We start from the raw sequence: 21,502 nt of genomic DNA, 5'->3' as shown, positions 1-21,502 counted from the left end.
GGACAGATTAAAGGTTTGTTTTAATCGAATTGTTCGTTTCGTATTCAATTTGGATTACCGTCAACATGTTACGCCTTACACGATACAATTTCTTGGCTGCTCTTTCCAGAAATTTATCGATCTTAGAGTTATCCAATTGTTGTACAGAACCATAAAGTTCGATAGTCCTCAGTATTTGAGCTCTAAATTTGCTTTTTGCAATTCGGTTAGAACTTCTGCCCTTGTTATGCCTCTGTTCCGATCACTGGTCATGCAGCGATCTTTTCAGGTAAGGGCTGTAAAGCTTTGGAATTCGCTTGTTCCATATGAGCTTCGAAATTTCTCTTTGTCATGTGGCGGATTCAAAGAAACAATTCTATCTAAGCTTTGATATAATTGAACTCTTTTGGCTCACATTTGGTCATCCTTGTCTTTGGAAATAAGCAATATTTTACCAATTAAAACATTTTGTCTTTATTCGTGTTAAAAGTTGTTATAATATTCACATTATTTTTTTTAAAGATTTTTCTTTAGTTAAGTTAGTTTAGTGTCATTTGTAGTACTTGTAATCATTTAGGCCCGGTGGGGCTTCTGGATTATAAATAAATAAATGAAATGAAATGAAATGAAATGAAATATTGAAGTAAAATTCTACGAACTAAAATTTAATTAAATTGGCTTTAGTGCCGTATAAAGTTCCCTTTTTTGAGTGAAGAAACAACATTTCAATAAATAAGGTTTCAATGTCCATTTTTGGTATCTGCTTAAGTAAAACAGTAGGGTTTTTCATTTAAAATGAAAAAAACATAATGCGTAAAGCTCCCATTGATTATCAATAACAGGCCTAATAAAATCCTGGAATACACATGTGGAATATTTTATATTTTCACATTGATTGTAAATTATAAGTTTCCAAATGTGCAATAAATCGTTTATGCCTTTTATCAGTATTTCAGATTTTAAGTGAATTTAGTTTCCTTTGGAATTACATTAGAAGTTTATTTCTTCACATGGTAGCAGCAGCTGCAGTTTTCACAGAATGAAATTTTCCATTCAAAGAACACCTTTGAAATCCATTCAGGACACAGTTGTTATTAATTGCTTCCTGCAAAATGTTTGATGGAAATAAGGAACTGAGTTGTGAAGTTTCGAAAAGTGAATTCCATGACGCAAACTAAATTTATGCCATTATCAATGCGACAGGAATTGAAGTTGCCTGGATGCTCGCTCGACTACTACATATCCTAAGAGCACTGTACAACGTTATCTTTTAGGGTTTTGGTTATGAAACATTGTTCAATTTAAGAAGTTTTATGAAATTAAGAGTTTTCTGTTTTTCCATATTTCCCTCAGCCATGCCATCAAGCAGTTGTCGTTGCCAGAGAATTCTCGACTTAGGTCTGTTCAAAGCATTGTTGACTTAAGTTGGCATCAACAACACCTTGAAAGGAAGTTCTCTGCAGGAGTGAAAAGCCTCAAATTTTCTATGCAATTTACACCCAGAAAAAAGTGCCTTCGAAACTAAAGGAAAAAATTTTCATCAATATAGTTTATCCATTTTATTTCCATTAAGGTAAATTTTTGTGAAAAATAATAAAATTTACTCGTTTCAGTTAAAAAATCCTAAACTGTAAGCAGTTAGGATTAGTTCATTAACTAGAATAAGGCATGTAATTTTACTCATACTATTTTCATCGTTGGGTATAAGAATTTACTACTGAAAAAGAAAATTTTATTCACCGATAACAAAGCATTCGTAAAAATAAACAAAAACCGAACTAAAACCAAGTTTCCTCAAAATTAGTAAAATTTCTTATAAAATGATAATTGCGACTTCCTTTATAATAGAAAGTTTTTCATACATACGAACAACACTTGGCATAGAAAAATATTTTAGTTCATTCGTACTAAGAAGTATGCAATCCTTTCAAAACTTAAGGAAACACACTTGTTAGAATATAGGAAATTTTCCTAAATTTCTATTGTCTACCTTTAATCGATACCTGTAATCGTAATCGATGTGTTTGCGCGTGGGTGTAATCGATATATTTGCGCGTCGGTTGTTTTTTAGTTGGAATCGCGTTGTTTCGGAGAGACTGTTAAAAAATAAAATGGTAAAATAATATAATAAATAACAAATAAAATATATAAAATATTTGTTATTTTAAATTAGTGTGAAAAATTTTCGTTTTTTTTTTAAATAAATCTATCAATGTTCGTGATAGTGTATAAAGAAAGAAAACACCAGCAGAATAACAACCCTTTCATTTGTCTTCATTTTGGAATCTTCAATTATCAGGTAATATTCAGTGACGCTAACCTTTTGCAACAAAAATGTTTTGTATTTGTAGGTATTGAAATTGTAAAAGGAGGACAAAATCGTTGGGCAGCAACTTATTAAAAGTAAAAAGTACAAGAAGAAGAAAAAGTGCGTTTTACAGTTGATAATATCACACGGAAATTGGAAATAGTGGAATAATAAACTAATATTTCAAAGAGATTCGATGCTGTTGATTCTTAATAAATATATTCAATATATTAATAAAACATGTCTTTTATTGAAGATAAAGTTGCTTATAGAAATAAATAAAATTGTATTTAAAAACGAAGGTAAGCAGTTCTAATTATGAAGTAAAAGTTTTACCACAAATGTGTAAGATTTGTCGAAATGAATGAAAAAATTTCAATAAAATCATTCCATATATGAATTCAAATTAGTTAAATTTTTTCATTCTGTAGTATAGTGGTATATAAATATAGGAAAATTATTATTCCTAATTTCTACGAAAATCACATCGTTCAAACAAATAAAAATGTCTTTGGCGCTATACGAAGTTCAACTTTCTTCACAATGAGTTCATTTTAACTTAAAGAAGGGGTCACTTTTTTCTGGGTGTATGCACATCCTCCCGCACATGCAAAAGCATTTCAATCATTTTGCAGGATGAGACTTGTTCATGCATATATTTATTTCTTTCATTTTGCTTTTGGCTTTTTTTTTTGGCAACGCATTGTTGAAAATTGACAATTATGTTTTTTTTCTCCCTGCATGTTTCTGAAGTGAAGTCAGTTTCATTTCAAAATATCTTTCTTTAAAAGTTGTGCCATATGCTTGTGGAAGAAATCAAATTCACTACCGTGCAAGTGTGTTTTTCATCAGTAAAGTGATACAAATTCATCGACAATGAACAAAGAATATTAAATAATTATTTTGTTTAAATTTTTAAATAAAAGTTAAATTAAATTTTGAGATCCAATTCGGTGCAGTGATCAGTATCCGTGTCAAGGGTGTGAAGTCACCTGACGAAACATGAATATTACGAAATGCTCACTTATTCCCCTTTAATTCATACTACAGACTGAGAAGCATGATTATGCGCCGTAAAGCTATGTCCGACTCTTATAGTTCCCTATGTACTCCAAACAGTTTTATTTTTTTGAAAAACAAACAATTCACTACGTGCTTTGGCAATGTCACATACACTTTGAACATCCATCAATTGTTATCCGTTCTCGCATTGTAGTGGACAATCTGTCCATTTATCCAACAGGCATCACATGCTACTGAATAGGTAAGTGGCATTCGCTTAAGATTTCCCCCATCCATACAAACGCATCCAAAAGCATATGTGAACACGGTGAGAGTGGTGTCACTGTAGTGGTGTCCGTATCGTTTGTCAATTCATTTGTCATTAGCTTCAATGGAAAAAATAGAACTGAACGGAAACGCAGTATCAACAACAGGACCTTCGATTGTACCAAGCACTACCTCTCGGACATAGTTTCCATGTCACCATCACATATTGGGGCTATAACTGTGCACATGAATGGATACCTGAGATATCCTTACGTTTACTCAATTACAACCACCATGCAATTCATAAGGCAATTTGATCAATGACCATTGATATTATGTCAATTCCACAAATGGGAGCGAGGACCTCTTCGTTGTTGAAAAAGAAGAAAAACAGTGCAGGTTTATTGAATATATCGATTTACTGAGTATTTGTGCTTAATGACCAGAAATTAATACTTGCCGCTAATGTTCGTATGAGAAATGGAGTAGAGGATTGAATACTGTCTATCACCATTGGTATGAGGCGTTCACATAATATTATGGGAATAATGAGAAATGTTTCACTCTTCTGAAAGTTTCTATATTCTTCCAAGATTTGCAATAGGCAAAAATGGTATTTTTAATATATCGATTTTGGAAAATCGAAAGTCAATTTTCCAAAAATTTTAAAAGTATAAAACCCAATACAGTAAAGTACCCTGTATGAAATGTCAGTAGTGAAACTGTAGTGAATCACTACTGAGCATGTCACCAGTACTACTGACAAAGTATATCCCACACAATGTACTTTACTATAGACATATTAACATATGCTTATCATTGAAAATCCTCTACTGACAATAGAACTACTGACTAGATGGTACTTATAGCACCATATGGAGACATTGGAACTAATGAATCGGTAGTACTTTGTCGCTACTTTAGTCAACACTTTTTTTTTTTTTTTGTAAATAAAAAGTGTTACTTTTTTGTTTTAATTTAAATTATTTATTATGTGTATTGGCAAAAAATTACATACAATAAAATCTGGATAAACCTCTAAATAAAAATATTTATGTACACATCCTATAGCTAGTTCAATAAATATATCAAGTTGGCCTCATTATTATCGCTTCCAATCTTTCTTATTTTGTGACATGCTTGTAGTAGTTTGCTTGAAAGGTAGCTCTTAAACATTTATCTGACAATTCTCCAGAACGAAATAAAATAAAGTCTGAAAATAGAAAAACAAAAACAAGTAAGGAAAGTCTAAAGTCGGACGGGGCCGACTATATTATACCCTGCACCACTTTGTAGATCTAAATTTTCGACACCATATCACATCCGTCAAATGTGTTGGGGGCTATATATAAAGGTTTGCCCCAAATACTTACCTTTAAATATCACTCGATCTGGACAGAATTTGATACACTTCTACAAAATCTATAGACTCAAAATTTAAGTCGGCTAATGCACTAGGGTGGAACACAATGTTAGTAAAAAAAATACACGCACAGAAAAACCATGTTTGGACATGGTTGCCGCATCCATTTAATGCTTATCTAGAGCATGTAATTGCCGCGAAAACCATGTATTTTGTCTTTGTAAAAATAGTCTCGAGCAGAGAAAAATGTATGGTGGCAATAAGCATTTGAATGGTTCTCAAATACCGCAATCATTTAAATGATAGAATTTGAAACCATTAAATGGTCGGGAAAATCATGTTCCTGACCATTCCATTTTTTTACTTTTTTACAGGGAAAAAAGTATTTTTATAGGTTCAGTATAGACATGTCTAGAACCATTACATGGCCATAAAGACCATTTAAATTTTTGTCGGGACCATTTAATTTTTTAAATTTTTTGCAGCGTAAAGAATTTTATAAAAACATTGATCAGGTACACACGATTTTCATTTTGCGCGTAAGTCATGTGTTGATTGTTTCTTGGAATGGACGGAGAATACGGATTTACTGTGTTTTGTGTTAATTTATTTATTCAGAAGTGGCACGTGGTTTTATGTGAAGACAAAAACGAAAAGTGTAAATGAAAAAATGTACCTGTATTTTGTTCTGCAGTTTGCTATATGGTATCATTTATTTTTATTTGCAGTTACATGATGTCTGCGTTTGTACATTTGATGGGCACGATGTCAATATGGAATAATTACTTATTGTTGAAATTGAAATAAAATAGAGTGTGTAAACATATATGAAGTTTGCTTGAACGGCATTATAAATACAAATAAACAATGAATTAGTTTATAAATAAATAAAAACAAATAAATAAAGTTCCTTTAACTAGGAGAAAAACATTTTTATGAATACAATAACATTTTAAATCGTGACCATTGTCTTTTCATTCAAACAAAATTCTTTTTATCAATATAATAACATTTTAGATGAGGACAATTATATTTTTCTTAGAACCATATTCACTGAACCAACATGGTTGCAGGTTGAAATGTTACATGGTCGCCGCAAAAATAGCTCCTATCATATTATTTTGCTCTTCGAATATGATTGTGACAATCATGTTTCTTCTCTGCGTGTATGGGAAACATTTAAATCTGAAGCAATTTTAAGGAAACTTTGCAAAAGTTTATTTATGATTTATCGCTCGATATATATGTATTAGAAGATTAGGAAAATTAGAGTCAATTTTACAACTTTTCGACTAAGCAGTGGCGATTTTACAAGGAAATGGTGGTATTTTGACCATTTTTGTCGAAATCAGAAAAACATATATATGGGAGCTATATCTAAATCTGAACCGATTTCAAATCTGAACCGATTTCCAAATTTGGCACGCATAGCTACAATGCCAGTACTACTCCCTCTGCAAAATTTCAACTAAATCAGAGTTAAAAATTGGCCTCTGTGGTCATATGAGTGTAAATCGGGCGAAAGCTATATATGGGAGCTATATCTAAATCTGAACCGATTTCAATAAAATTTGGCACACTTGACTATAGTACTAATTGTCCTTCTTGTGCAAAATTTTAAGCAAATTGGGGTAAAACTCTGGCTTCTGGGTCCATATAAGTGCATATCGGGCGAAAGATATATATGGGAGCTATATCTAAATCTGAACCGAGTTCTTCCAAAATCAATAGGGTTCTATTCTGAGCCAAAACACATACTTGTGCCAAATTTGAAGTGAAAATTGGACTAAAACTGCGACCTAGACTTTGATTACAAAAATGTGTTCACAGACATACGGACAGACGGACATGGCTATATCGACTCAGGAGCCCACCCTGAGCATTTTTGCCAAAGACACCATGTGTCTATCTCGTCTCCGTTTGGGTATTGCAAACATATGCACCAGGGTATAAAAATTAATTATACATAATAAAATACATAGTTTAAACAGATTTTACCTATAATAAGCGCAAATAGCAAGGCCTTCCTTCTTTAAATTAACCAGTAGTTTTTCTAGGCAATTTCTGGTTGATGCTATTTCGATGAACCATAGTTTTATCTCGCAAATTCTGATTTCTGTTAGTCATGTCCCTCCAAAGACGCAATAAAATGTCCATCGCGTTAAAATGTCGGCCTCCACAAAATCGTGCAATCTAAGACACTCACTAAAATATATCCTCTCTTCAAAGTGTTTTCAATTTTTATATAAATTCGATTTCTTTTTTGACTAGTCTTTTAAAAATTCTTTTGCTAATATTAATAGTTGACAAAAGTGGTGACTTTGAGACCCTAGACCCCAGTCTTCCTACAGGGTAAATACCACTATACCCCATGCTAGGTAACACACATACAAGCCAAATATATAACACCAAGAAGGAAATTTCAATTTAGTGAAATTTATCACTTTCCGAAGTCTGAAATTTTAAAAAGATTTTGTAACAAAAATCATACGAAAACACTATTTTTCATGTATATAACTGTTGATAATGAATACACAGAAAAAAAGGTGTCTTGTTAATTTTAGGACCAGTTTAACTTCCACATAGTTCAAAAAATTTACTGTAATATAGTTCATTTTTCGTAACCACTGCGAAAATTAACTTAGCTAAAGGAAAACTTATAAAACTTCAGTAAATGTTTTTTAGTTCACTAACTACGAAATGGGACGGATTTTTCCTTAAATAAATTTCCAATACAATAGTTAATGCATCGTTGATTGTATTATAAAAAGACTTAGGCAATATAAAAATCTTACTACGAAATGTGGACAATTTACTAAGAAAATTTTTTGTATGGAAAAAAATTTTTGTAGTAAAAATTAACTTAACCACAGTACCGATTCGTATGGCGGCTTCCTACAGCTTATTTCGGTTTTTACTATAAGTTGGAGTATATTTCCTCACATTGAAAATTTTAGATAAAGTAGAATAAAAAGTAGTTAATTTAATCCTTGACGGGTGTATATAATTTTTTATGGATTCCTCGTAAATTTTGAATATATTTTACCTTATCCTATAGATAGAATACCAACTAATCAATAAACGTGATACTGGAAATTGAAGTGAGAAGAAATTATGAAATTATTGCATCATCTTTTTTTTTTGTTTGTGTTTGTTATTGCGATGATGTTATGGAATGTGTGTTGTTGGTATCTTTTGTGGTGATAGTTGTTTTCTTGCAATAGCGAGATCAGAAAGGGATCATGTGTGTGTGTGGAGTTGTTTTTCTTTACATATGTGTCCTTTATGACTATTTGTGTCTTTGAGTTTTATTGGTGCATTCAGTTCTGTTGATGCATTTATGAAGCGCACACGTGGTGCGCTTGCGTGCGGTATTTGTGTTGTTAATAAAAATACATTTATTTCGTAACATTTTAGAAACTGATAAGTGAATGGTGTGATGTAAGAGAAAACAAAAACACTTTATATTTATAAAAAAATAAATAACTCTAAAATAAATCACATATTAAGAAACTGTATATTTCTATTAATAATTTAAAATTAGTGCGGTTTTAAATTGGTTTACATAAAAATATTCATAATGAGTGGTAATAAAATGATCTATATTTACTCTACATCTGGATCACAGTACAATTTTTTGAGTCTATATTTTTATGTTATAGCGAGTCCTTAAGGTGTGTACTAAGTTCGAGTTTAGGTGCTAAAATCAGAAATAAATCAGTAAGAAAAGTATAAAATTATACGCCTTCGATGCAATTTTAAATATAACTTGATGGAGAATAGCTCGAAACAAGTTTTTTATTAAGTTTATATTCTTTAAATGGATTACACGATTAAGAACAGGAAATCGTTTTTAAGCTTATGTAGAACGCTGGTTTTTTAATTTAATATGATGAATCGTTTTCAAGTTATTCCAATATACATAGCGGAAGTGCCTTAATTTTGAACATAACCGTATATCTCAAAAAGTCGAGCTCTTAAAAAAACAAGTGTAAATTTGGATTCAGCGACCTCAAATTACTAAAAATTTGATATAAATTTTAAATGAACACAAAAACGGTTCAATTTTGTTCCCATGTATTTCTAAAGAAAACTAATCATGAAAAATTGAGATTTTAGCCACTAAACTCGAACTTAATATCCACCATAAATACTAAATGCTATATTGACAAGTGGAAATTATATCTAATTTTATAATATTTTTATTTCATTTATATTCTGAGAAGGATTTCAAAAATGTCCCATTTGTGCATGGATATGATTCCACTAATGTAGTAATTGGATGATTTTTTTCAATGTGGTAAGTTTTTCGTCCATTTGTAATAAAGCCAAAATTTCTATTTATTAAAAATAATTTTCATTTGCAGGATGACAGCAAATCTAATGGTATTTTTTGGAATCTTCTTACTGTTTAATGCTAACTAAGCTGATATCCCTATTTGCTCTAAGAAAATTCTCTTGTAAGTTAAAGATCAAAATACCATAGAATTTGATAATATTTTTATATTTTATATACCTTTTTAACTTCAGAGGCTTATGACGCAAATCCACACAACAAAAACTAGCGATATCGGTGAAATTGGACAAAAATGAAATGAAAATAGCAACTTATGGCATATATCTTTCATATGGATAAAAAATGGAAATTGATATTAATTAGTTTCATTCTACTAACATAGAATATTACTCATTTGAAGAAGCAATTACTAACTACCGAAAAGTAACAGCATACAGCGTACGAATAAAAACATTTCTTTTATTGTATATCATAAGCCATAGTTTTATGTAATATAATAATAATTTTTTGAAATAAAATACTGGTAGTTATGAAAAATTGTCTTATATTGTACGAAAAATTTCTTAGTTGTATACAGGCTTGTTGTACCTTTAATTCCTCAATTTATTTACTTCTTTGAAAATTATACTGATAAACAGTTTATTTGAAACCAATTTCTAAATATAGGATTCCCAAAAACTTGTTCATTTTTCCGGATAGCAGGAATATTTTGAATGAGTGTAAGTACATTCTTCCCACAGCGTAGTAAGAATGAACTAAAATACGATGCAATACATCAACTTATTTATAAGAAAATCATGAACTTATCTAGATGAAAAAAATCTTTGGCGCCAAATCATGGTCATTCTTACTATGGGTTAGTTCATTTTTCGTAAACAATAGTAAACTTTTTTTTCGGTGTAGGCAATAATAGTAAAACGAATGCATAAAATTGCTATTGTTTCATTTCATAATTTGACCAAGATACATTTTTTCCCTTTACAACAACAAATGTAAAACTTGTAGTTGCTCAACATTGTTAACTTCAATTTTTCCTTTACAAATTTGTCCATCTTTCTAAAACATTGAAAACTTTTGGAGTAGCTTTGGGCATTTTACAAATGCAACAAAGATTTTACCTCCAACAAAGTCTTGGCTTCACAATGGCTACATTTGACAATAACTTGTAGTTGACAGAAGTAACAGAAGCTTGGGGAACTACCGTGTTATTCATGCAGTTACTAAACTTACTTCCGAGTGTACAATGTACCATTACTGTAGTTGGAATGTGTTATAATTGTCATCGTCGTACAGTCTTTTTTGTTGCTGGATGAAAAATGCTCCTTTTTACTGGAATCATTAAATTTCGTTTTCTAAAGAAGCATAATCTGTTTTAGTCCATTTTGGTTTACTTTTTATACTTCCCACCACATGGAAGGCAGCCATTCCACATTCCTTTCATTGAATATTTGGTAAACTATGGCAGGGAGTCATATGAAAAGAATTACGGTATGAAATATTGGCAAAATTTCGGGATAAGCTAAGGCATCCACATCACTTTGGGAAACATGTTTATTCCTTTCGAACAATAGCAACTTGTGAACTGTGACGATACTACATGTTATTGATATAATTATTTCTACGAATTTCGTAAATTTCCGGAAAAATAAATGATATGCGGATAACAATGTGGTTTGATATGAGCAAAAATACATTGACGAAAAAGTTTTGTTTCATACAGAATAATGATGAGTTATTAGGCATTTCGTGTAAGACTAAAACCAGATATTGAACTCTAGCAGAATGTTTGCTATTTTTTGCCGAAGATTCCGTGAGACTTATTACCAATTTATTTATCGAAATATTGTAACACTTACTTAAGGATTTTGGTATTTGGTTTGATTAGGATACAGTCAGGGAGCCACCGTGGTGCAATGGTTAGCATGCCCGCCTTGCATACACAAGGTCGTGGGTTCGATTCCTGCTTCGACCGAACACCAAAAGTTTTTCAGCGGTGGATTATCCTACCTCAGTAATGCTGGTGACATTTCTGGGGGTTACAAAGCTTCTCTAAGTGGTTTCACTGCAATGTGGAACGCCGTTCGGACTCGGCTATAAAAAGGAGGTCCCTTGTCATTGAGCTGAACATAGAATCGGGCAGCACTCAGTGATAAGAGAGAAGTTCACCAATGTGGTATCACAATGGACTGAATAATCTAAGTGAGTCTGATACATCGGGCTGCCACCTAACCTAACATAACCTAACCTAGGATACAGTCAAAACAGTGAACCTCTAGGTCATTCAAGCCAATTTGACATTATCTTAGTTCATGGTATTATTATGTTTTGAGAAAGTTGCCTTGACTTTAGTAATTTTTTGTGTTTTTAAAAGAGTTGAAACAATTATACACAAATGAAACATAAAGATTCCTACAAAACAGTTCAGATTTTTTTAACTGCGTATGGAGCTTCAGATATTTATGCAATATTGAAGTCCAATTTATTCCTTCAAACTAAGAAATTTTCTTCAACAAGCTGCCCGATTCTATGTTTAGCTCAATGACAATAGACTTTCTTTTTATAGCAGAGTCCGATACCGATCGGACATTATGGTGAAACCACTTAGAAAAGCTTTGTTAAATTCATGTTTTCAGCAGTAATGCTGAAAAACTTTATAGTGGTCAATCGAAACTAGGATTGAATCCATCAATCTTTCTATGCAAGACGGTCATGCTATTCATTAAACATTGTGGGTCCCGGATTTTGATATTTCGAACTAAAGACGCGGCCTTCGTAAAATATACAAATGATACAACCACTGTACAAATCCACGTTCTGTATAATTGAAATGGGAATACAAATCTTATTTTCAAAATTTTACGTCTGTTCTCAGGATATAACAAAGCGGTTTATTTTATCCTATATTTGAAGATTTTTTAGTTTTAAATCAAATGTTAAAGATTATTTTAGGTATAATGGCAGCCCGATGTTTTAAGCTCACATAACATAGACTAATCAGTCCATTGTGATACCAGAAGTGAACTTCTCTCTTATCACTAAGTGCTCCTACGGATTCTCTTGTTAGATCAATGAAAAATGACCTCCTTCTTATATCCGAAACGGAACGGCGTTTCACATTACCACTAAGAGAGGTATTGATCAGGGCTGTGGAGGTGAAGGCGGAGTCGGAGTCTGAAAATTTTGCTGGAGTCGGAGCCGGAGTCGTAGAAAATTTGCTCGACTCCGGTCAAACCAAATTTGAAAAATACTTAATATCATTGTAACTAAAGAAATATTTCGACAAATTAGGATCCATTAGGGGTTTTAATCGAACAACGAAAAACGAAATACTGGATTTCAAAGTGTATTTATATGGGTGAAATTTCACGGTGATATCAAAAGCAGGTTTTACTAGAATATGGGCTGAATTGATCATTGCCCATTTTTAACATATTAAAATATCTATTTTTGACCCTATATATACTCTTCATAAAGGTACAATTTTAAGGCAATATAGCAGTAGAACCTAACGTTCTGAATTTTTGCAGGCATGTCGAGTTCGATGAAGGGTCATACCGGACAATTTTGTGTTATAGCACCTACATATAAACCCATCTTCGATTTTTTTTTAAAGAAATTTTTCCCAGACAAAAATGTTAATTAGATTTGTCAGAAATTTTAAGTTATTTGAGATCCATAAAAAAACCCGGAAATTTCCCGTCGGCCCAGATTTTGTATATGGAGATAATTACTTCAGAAATCTCCATGTACACTCGATGTCCTTTGAAGCTGTAATTTTAAATTAAAGCTCTGCCAACGTACCATGTGAGCCGGCCCTTTTGTTTGTTTCCTCAAAGCCACTAGAAATTGTTTACATTAAATTAATGGCCTCTAATGTCCATAACTGATAGACCATTTATAAATCGATGTTTCACCATTTTACTTCTATAGAAACAATATTCGTAACTGTCCAGCTATTCCTGTCATCTGTTGTATAGTAGTGGTTACTTAAAATTCCGCCCGTCCTAATTTATGGCAGTTTATGTTTGTTTTATATATCCGACACATTACATTTTTTAACATCTAAACTTTCTATCTGATTAGCCCTACATTTTGATTTTTGTGTATTTTTCTTTTTTATATTGATTTATTTATTATAAAATGCCTATATAGATTAATACTAGGATTTTACTTCTTAAACTTCTGGAAGCCTAATTATTTTTATAAATTTTGCGTTTTTATAAATGCATATTCTGGAGATTGTTGTTATCTACCCATATTTTGATGTGCTCTCTATATGTGCTCTCTATACAGCTAATTCAATTTAAAAAGTTTATTTTCTTTAAAATGAATTATTAAAGAAATATAAAAGGCATTTTAGAGCGATGGTGTTAAATGATAGTAAAAACTGTTCACGCCTAAATAAATTTATGTTTATATTATAAAATTATTTATGTATGTTTATACTCGACTCCACGTTCTTCTTTTGTTAGTTTTTGAATTCCTTCCAAATTTTAAAGTTTTGTACCTAACACAGTTTTTTGTTACAAAATTGTTATTTTTGCAATAAAAAATAATATTTTATCCAAAAATGAGTCAATTTCGTTTATATCAAGCACTGTTACTGACTATAAATCATTTCGAAGTTTCATTATAAAAATTTAATATAGTATAAATATAAATGTGTAAATTAAAAATAAAAAAAGTGTTCGGTCGGAGCAGGGTTTGAACCCACGACCCTTTGCATGCAAGGCAGACATGCTAACCACTGCTCCACGTGGCAAACAAATGTCTGTTTCTGTTAAATAATATTATGTTTGCATGGGCTCGTGGGCGCTGCAAACTATGCTATATAAATGTAACTTATAACGATAATTATCTGCTGGTGACTATAACAGCTACGTAGCCCAGTGGATAGTGTGTTTGTTTACAAACTGTATGGTCCTCGGTTCGATTCTCCGTGTAGGCGAAAGGTAAAATTTAAAAAAATCATAAAAGTGAATAATTTCTTCAACATTATATGTATTACAGAAAAAGGTGCCAAGAACTAAAATATTTCGTGGAAGTGAAAATTACGAGTATGAGCACAATCGCCTTTGGGAAAAATTCTTCCAAGCATATAATATTTTAGGGCTCCAAATGCTTCCAAACATGTAATATTTTCACATAAAAAAAACATATTAATGCTTCGGCAGTATCCAATAATATATGTGCTTCCTGCAAAATATGTTTGGAACATATGTTAAAGAAGCGATTTTTTTTTGAGGGTGTATATAAAGTAATTTAGCCAAATGTTAATATTCTTAAAATTCGACTCTAACTTAAAAAATTGAATAATCGCAAAATTAAATAAGTCGACTTTTGTATCCCGCTATGGGTTCGAATGTGGCCAATATCCAATACGTACGAGTATGATTGTCCAGATGCGAAAAAAAAACGATGAGACTCAACCAGGATATTTTTATCCTTGTGGTTTTTGATGACACATTGTTGGTTTGCGAATGGAATGGGTTTTTCTGTTTCTGTTGCGATATGGCATCTCAGTCCTTATTTTGTCCTCATCTCTACTGAATCATGACTTCCTCCCCTCAAGTATATGCTTGACTGCACAGCAGAATGTTTATTCATGTGGTCGGTCATGCATTCTCGAACGCGATAAAAAATAAAGCATCATCCGAATGTGGATATCATTCTTTCACGTGACCCACCCCATCAAATTCAAACATTCTGCGGTAGTGGCGATACAGCGGTATCTGTAATCTGTATATATTTGTTTGACTATCATAGGGACATCATTCGTAGCCTGTACAATAGGATGAGGCGGAGTACAAGAGTACCCAATGTTTACGTGTGATTTTCAACATTTCTGTAAAACCCAAGGAAGTAAAGTATTTTGCAACAAAGGAGATTTTATGAATTTATTACTTTAATTAGAATCATAAGCAATTAAATGTTACTAATTTGTTCAACATATCTTCGCTAAGAAAAAAGGTGGGTAAACTACAGGCGGACACTTACTATTACTGGGAGAGAAAAAAATGTAAGACTTTGTTCATAGTTTTAAAATTGTTCATATATTCGGGCAAATTTATTTATTTTTTATTGCGGGAAATAAACCCCAAGAACTTACGCCCTAAAATGGAAATGAAAGAATACCACGAGTTTTGTGATTTTGTTTTGTAATGATATTTTGTAGCCCTCAAAATAATCACCAATGGCTGCAATACACTTATGTCAACGTCCGTTCCAACTCTCGTAACAGTTGTTAAAGTCTATTTCCGGAATAGACTTCAATGCACGTATCGATTCACGTTTAATTTCCGCAATTGACTATAACCGGTTTCCTTGGAGGGGACCGCTTTCCGTTCCACAAATAATAGTCTAGTTTTTGTGTACTCCAATGACAGTAATAAGTTTGACTTGTCATATAGTATGTTCTTAGGCCCGTTTACATTTTGGCAAATATTTCAATAGAAAATGGATCAAGTAGTCAGACACATTTTCTCTCCGTCTAGTTAATTACAAAGATAAACCTGAATAAATAGCGACAAAGTGGGTCAAAGTGAGTTAGTCAAAACTTAATGCAAAACTAAATGTGTATAAGAAATATTTTTTTCTTTATGAGAAAGTGCGTCATATATAAAAAAATCTTAATAATTGTAGTAATACGAAGTTTGCCTTTAGAGATCAAAAATAGGAATTATCGAAAAATCCTTTCTCATTTAAGATTATCTTATTCTCCATTAGGCTATTCAGTCCATTGTGATACCACGTTGGTTCTCCATTAAGATGTGTGTATACATTTTGGCATTGAAGCCATTGTCGAAGCACTTTTGTCACTCAGATTGAGATATCTCTAAAACATGGATTCTGAACCTTAAAAATGTGAAGCAATACGATGGAGCTATCAGACTGCAATACTAGGGTTGCCCAAGCCCGAAGTATGAAAGGCAACCTTCGTAATCACGATGGACTGAATAGTAAGGGAGCCTGAATATATCTATATATATATATATATATATATATATATATATATATATATATATATATATATATATATATATATATATATATATATATATATATATATATATATATATATATATAAGGTGCGTGAATCACGTAAAAATTTTCTTCGTGAGTGTGCGTGAGTAAAGATTTACGCTCACGGAAATAGTCGCGCTCACCAACATAAAACGCTTTAGAGTTAAATTCAAATACTATTTTAGTGACACTTGGCATATTAAGAGTGTAACAACCATTGGCGGAGCTAGAAATTTTCTCAGACATCCAGACATCCTTCCAAATTTTGTCGAAATTTCCGAAGCGATAAATTACCCCTATTGATAAAACTATACATTCTCAATTTTATTGCGGTGTTAAAGGCAATATGCAGCAAAATCAATCAAAACAAAAAAACTCAATCGCAAAAATTAGTTGTATTAATTAATTTTTTAATTGGCTTTGATGATTGATACTATCATTTTTTTATTGAATACATTTCAATTAAAAACAAGTAAGTAAAGTCTAAAGTCGGGCGGAGCCGACTATATTATACCCTTCACCACTATGTAGACAAACATTTGTGTTATCATCTCAACTACTTAAAATTTGCTGGGAGCTATATAAAGGTTTGCATTTCCAGATACAAATACTTTTAATGGAAACAATTTTTTGTACTTCTACAAAAACTCTAGAATTAAAATTTAAATCGGCTAACGCCCTGGGATGATACACAATGTTAGTAAAAAATATGGGAAATATGAAGCGAGAGAAATTTTACTGCAATTGTACAAAAGAGATTTATGATTTTTCAGGCGATACATATGTATTCGAGATATAGGACAATTAGAGTAATATTTACAATTTTTGCTACTCAGCAGTGGCGATTTTACAAGGATATTGGTTAGATCTCGCCAAGATATGTGTAGGGCGACTTGGAGCCTTATTTAAAACTCATCCGTTCTGTGGAAATTTTGGCATTGCAGTGTGTAGGACATGGCTAAGATATGGGGAAATCATCACAGAATTTTGTGTAAACTGTGAGAATTTTGGCCATATTTGTATTCTCTGTGGAAACTATCCAGTCAATTGGAGGAAAATCCCATTGAAAATGGGTCTAAAATATGAAACAGTCGACCATATTTCCCCAACTCTGGTGTACGTATATATGGGAGCTATATACAATCTGAACCGATTTTGACTAAATTTGACATGTATAGTTAGAATAATAATTCTGCTATCTATGCGAAATTTCACGTAAATGGGAGTATAACTTTGGCCCCCCTGGTCACATGAGTGCAAATCGGACGGGAGATATATATGGGAGCCATATCTAAATCTGAATCGATTTCAACCAAATTTGGCACAATCACCTATACTACTAAACGTACTCCTTGTGCGAAATTTGAAGCAAATCACGGCAAAACCCTGGATTTTGAGGCCATATAAGTTCAAATCGGACGAAAGATATATATGGGAGCTATATCTAAATCTGAACCGATTTTAACAAAATTTGACACACTTAACGATACTATTAAACGTACCCCTTGTGCAAAATTTTAAGCAAATCACGGCAAATCTCTGGCTTTTGTGGCCATATAAGTTCAAATCGGACGAAAGATATATATGGGATCTATATCTAAATTTGAATCGATTTCAATCAAGTGTACCAAGCATTGGTAGAATGCCAATTCTACCCTCTGTGCAAAATTTCATGAAGATCGGTAGTAAACTTTGGGCTCTGTGGTCATATGAGTTTAAATCGGACGAAAGATATATATGGTAGCTATATCTAAATCTGAACCGATTTGGCTGATATTTTGCAAGATTTGCGAGATTCATTAAATATTTGGATGTACGGTATTTCAAGAAAATCGGTTGATAAACACGCTAACTATGACCACATCGTAGATAATTATATATGGCAGCTATATCTAAATCTGAACCGATTTTTTCCAAAAACAGTAGCAATTGTCTCTGTCTCAAGAAAGGGCCTTATGCCAAATTTGAGGACGATTGGACTTAAATTGCGAGCTGTACTTTGTGCACAAAATTACATATACAGACAGACGGACGGACAGACAGACAGACAGACAGACGGACATCGCTAAATCGACTCAGATTTTAATTCTTACCCGATCGGTATACTAAAAGATGGGTCTATGACCACTATTTCTTGGCGTTATATACAAATGCACAAACTTATTATACTCTGTACCACAGTAGTGGTGAAGGGCATAATTAATTAGATCAATTAATTTCATGGTTGAAGACAAAAAATATTTTATTGTGTGTGGGAGCCGGTTCCACGACACCGCTATAAATAATCAAATATCAACTTACCATTATTTAATATAACAAAAAATAAAAGCATTGCTTTAAGTATGTGTTCGAAAAATATTGTTTGTAATTTATTTTTAATTCAAGACAACAAACATATGATTTTTAAATTTTATTTAAAATGTGTGTTTTAAAACAGGACTAGAAATCATAAAGCAAAACATAAACTTAACATATTCATCGTGTATAAAAAATACTAAGAATAAAAAATTAAATAAAAGCCAAAAAATAAATTGAATATTATAAAACGTCTATCTTCGATTAGTTTTTAAAAATTCTCTGAGAACAGAATACAACGAAGCAACTGTCGAGAGCAGCGGTGCCAACTCTGTGGATTTTTCGTGATTTTGACGATTTTAGATGGTAAATTGGGCATGTGACGATTTATGATTTTAATCAACGTAGTTATAAATTGACTATTTTTGAAAATGTGCGTCTCAAGTTTCCTTTTAGTGTTTTTATTTCGTGTTTTTAGTTGTAATGTAAATATCAATACTAAAAAATATGCTTAACATACTCTCTCTGCCACAATCTTAATTGGATTAAACACATCGCAAAGCTTGAATTAAAATATAAAACAACTGTAGCTTTGATTATTCTGGGGGGGGGCAAGAACTACGCCAATGGTAGCTACGCCAATGGTAACAACGCTCCCAATTCTAATAATGCTTTTGTTTTCAGGCACGTCGCTGATGTAATTTACTCCAAAAATTGTTCGTGAGTCACGATATTTTTCGTGAGTGTAAATGAGTCCTACCAAACAACATCGTGCGTGAGTAAATTATTACTCACGTGCACAACTCTAAATCGAAAACCAAAAAGTTTTTTCAGCGGTGGTATAGCGGCAACCCGATGTAGCAGGCTCACTTAGACTCTTCAGTCCATTGTGATACAACAGTGGTGATCTTCCCTCTTATCACTGAGTGCTGCCCGATTCCCTCTTAAGCTCAATGACAAGGGACCTCCACCGCATACATCGGACCCACGACCTTGTGTATGCAAGGCGGTCATGCTAATCATTGCACCACGGTGGCTCCCTTGACTATATTGTACTACCCCTAGCATTAATCTTCAATGCGTTGTTTTTTTACGAAATAATATAGCCTTAGTGTACATGTAATATTGATTATGAATATTAAATGTCATTTATGCAATAATTAATATGGTACATTTAGGTACTATAACATGTCCACAGTTTAAAATATTTATCTTGATCGAAACAAATCCTACTCTACATGTTCGCAATATTGATAAATATTTTTGGTATAAATGATTGCGTTATTGTTTTTGCTTTAGATAGCTTTTTGCCACTTTTCCAAAATTATTTATTTATGACTGAGGGAAATATGAATTTCCACTCTCCAAACCACCCCATTGTTTCCACATACCTATTCCACAAGTTCGATGCGACATGTATGAAAATAAATATCAGTGTATTTATACAACATGTTTGTACATTTATTATGATTGTAGTCTCACATGTAAAATGGGTTCTCGTTATGATGGATACCCATGTCCTGATGACAGACAGACAGATAGATGGATGAATGGATGGACAGACACATGGTCGAGATGATGTTGCTCTAAAAGTGACTTAATAAAAATTACATTGTAATTTATACAAAAACAAACACATATGCAAATGGTATGCAAATATTTGATTTGATTACACAAAAGTTGTTTGCAATCTACCGACCACCAAATAAACTGTCGCAAATCCTGCCGCTTGTTGTTGATAAACGGTTTGTATGAGTATTCATCCTAGCGCCCGTTTTTGATGTGCAAATGATTGTTTGAAAATCGCTTTAAGAGTTGCAGCAAAGAACTTCAAATATTTTCATTTTCTTTTACAAAAGAATGTAGTATTTTACAGGATGAATTTGTATTACGGTCTAATTGTTTAAAAAGAGTAGAAATTAAGCGAGGAACCTCTTTTAAAACCATTCTTCACTGGCCCTAAGCCACTTCTTGGCCCTTCCAGTCAAACGTTTTATTTTGCATTTTTGGGTATGTGTTGCATTCGTTCTCCTGATATGTTCAGCTCACGAGGAAGGTTTCGACAAATGCTGGAGGATCAAATGTAGCCTTCATTTTTCGGATCATTTCTGGTGTTCTTATCACGGTAACGAGCAATGGTTCGAGACACAAAAAATTTATTCACATTTAAATACTGAGGGACTCTAACGATGGCCACTTGTGGTTTTCCAGCCAAATATAAAGCTATCACTTTATTTGTGAATGCAATAGATTAAATGCTTTTGAAAGCTTGGAAATAATAAAATCAACTGCCACTGGAATAAATAAGTCAAACGAGCGGCTTAGAAATTATAGCAAGTTAATTGCAATACATATCAACCAGCATGTACATACAATCGAAATTATATATAGGAATCGATTTCACATTTTGCTTCACTGATTAATGTAATACCATTTTACATTGTACTAAACGACTTGATATCGAAAGATAAATAGTGTTGGACTTTTCTCAAATTGCCTTCAATTATCTTAAGTTTGTCCTCAATACACATACTTAGATGATTAGCAATTGAATACGTTCCCTCTTTACTTCACATCCTTTCAATAAAACGTAATGCGACAGTTATCCTCACATTTTCCCCCTATATCCTTTTATGATATCAAACTTTGACCTATCCGACCATAACAGAGTTATGCAATGTTTAAGTTTCACAAATTTTGTCGGAACATGGAAAAATGTTTTTCCCAAACAGCAATGTTTAAGATCCAAAAATATCTGTTGCATATTGGGAATATGGTGACGAAAATGTCCACAACTAACAAACATGGGAATAACACATGTCTGAAGCACTTAATCGCTTTAATTACATTGAACATGTTGGCAACCACAAAGAGGACTCGAACTCTCGTCTCATATTTTTAGCCTGCAATGCATTTAGAGATGAGAAGACCTCATTCCCTCCACCCCATTTCTCTAAATCATTGTGTT

General features: G+C 32.4%; 1 protein-coding gene and 1 long non-coding RNA gene across 6 annotated transcripts in view; one reads left to right on the top strand and one right to left on the bottom strand.

Annotated features, from left to right (window-relative positions):
* up (Troponin T, skeletal muscle) overlaps positions 1-21,502 on the bottom strand; it is a 452,387-nt gene that overhangs the window by 391,191 nt on the left and 39,694 nt on the right. The gene's annotated exons all lie outside the window — the stretch shown is intronic.
* Positions 8,157-9,753, top strand: LOC142230318 (uncharacterized). Of its 4 annotated transcripts, none has more exons than XR_012720650.1 (4): positions 8,157-8,360; positions 9,146-9,219; positions 9,287-9,379; positions 9,450-9,753. It is a non-coding gene; the product is annotated as an uncharacterized LOC142230318 (long non-coding RNA). The 4 variants fall into 4 exon arrangements; XR_012720649.1 differs by lacking the exon at positions 8,157-8,360 and adding an exon at positions 8,401-8,506 and having other exon boundaries at positions 9,143-9,219; XR_012720648.1 differs by lacking the exon at positions 8,157-8,360 and adding an exon at positions 8,412-8,506.

This window comes from Haematobia irritans, chromosome 3 (genome assembly GCF_050003625.1).
Source record: "Haematobia irritans isolate KBUSLIRL chromosome 3, ASM5000362v1, whole genome shotgun sequence".
In the NCBI taxonomy this organism is placed as follows: Eukaryota; Metazoa; Arthropoda; class Insecta; order Diptera; family Muscidae; genus Haematobia; species Haematobia irritans.
Note: the sequence above shows the minus strand (reverse complement) of the source record. Positions and strands in the feature narration are given on the sequence as shown.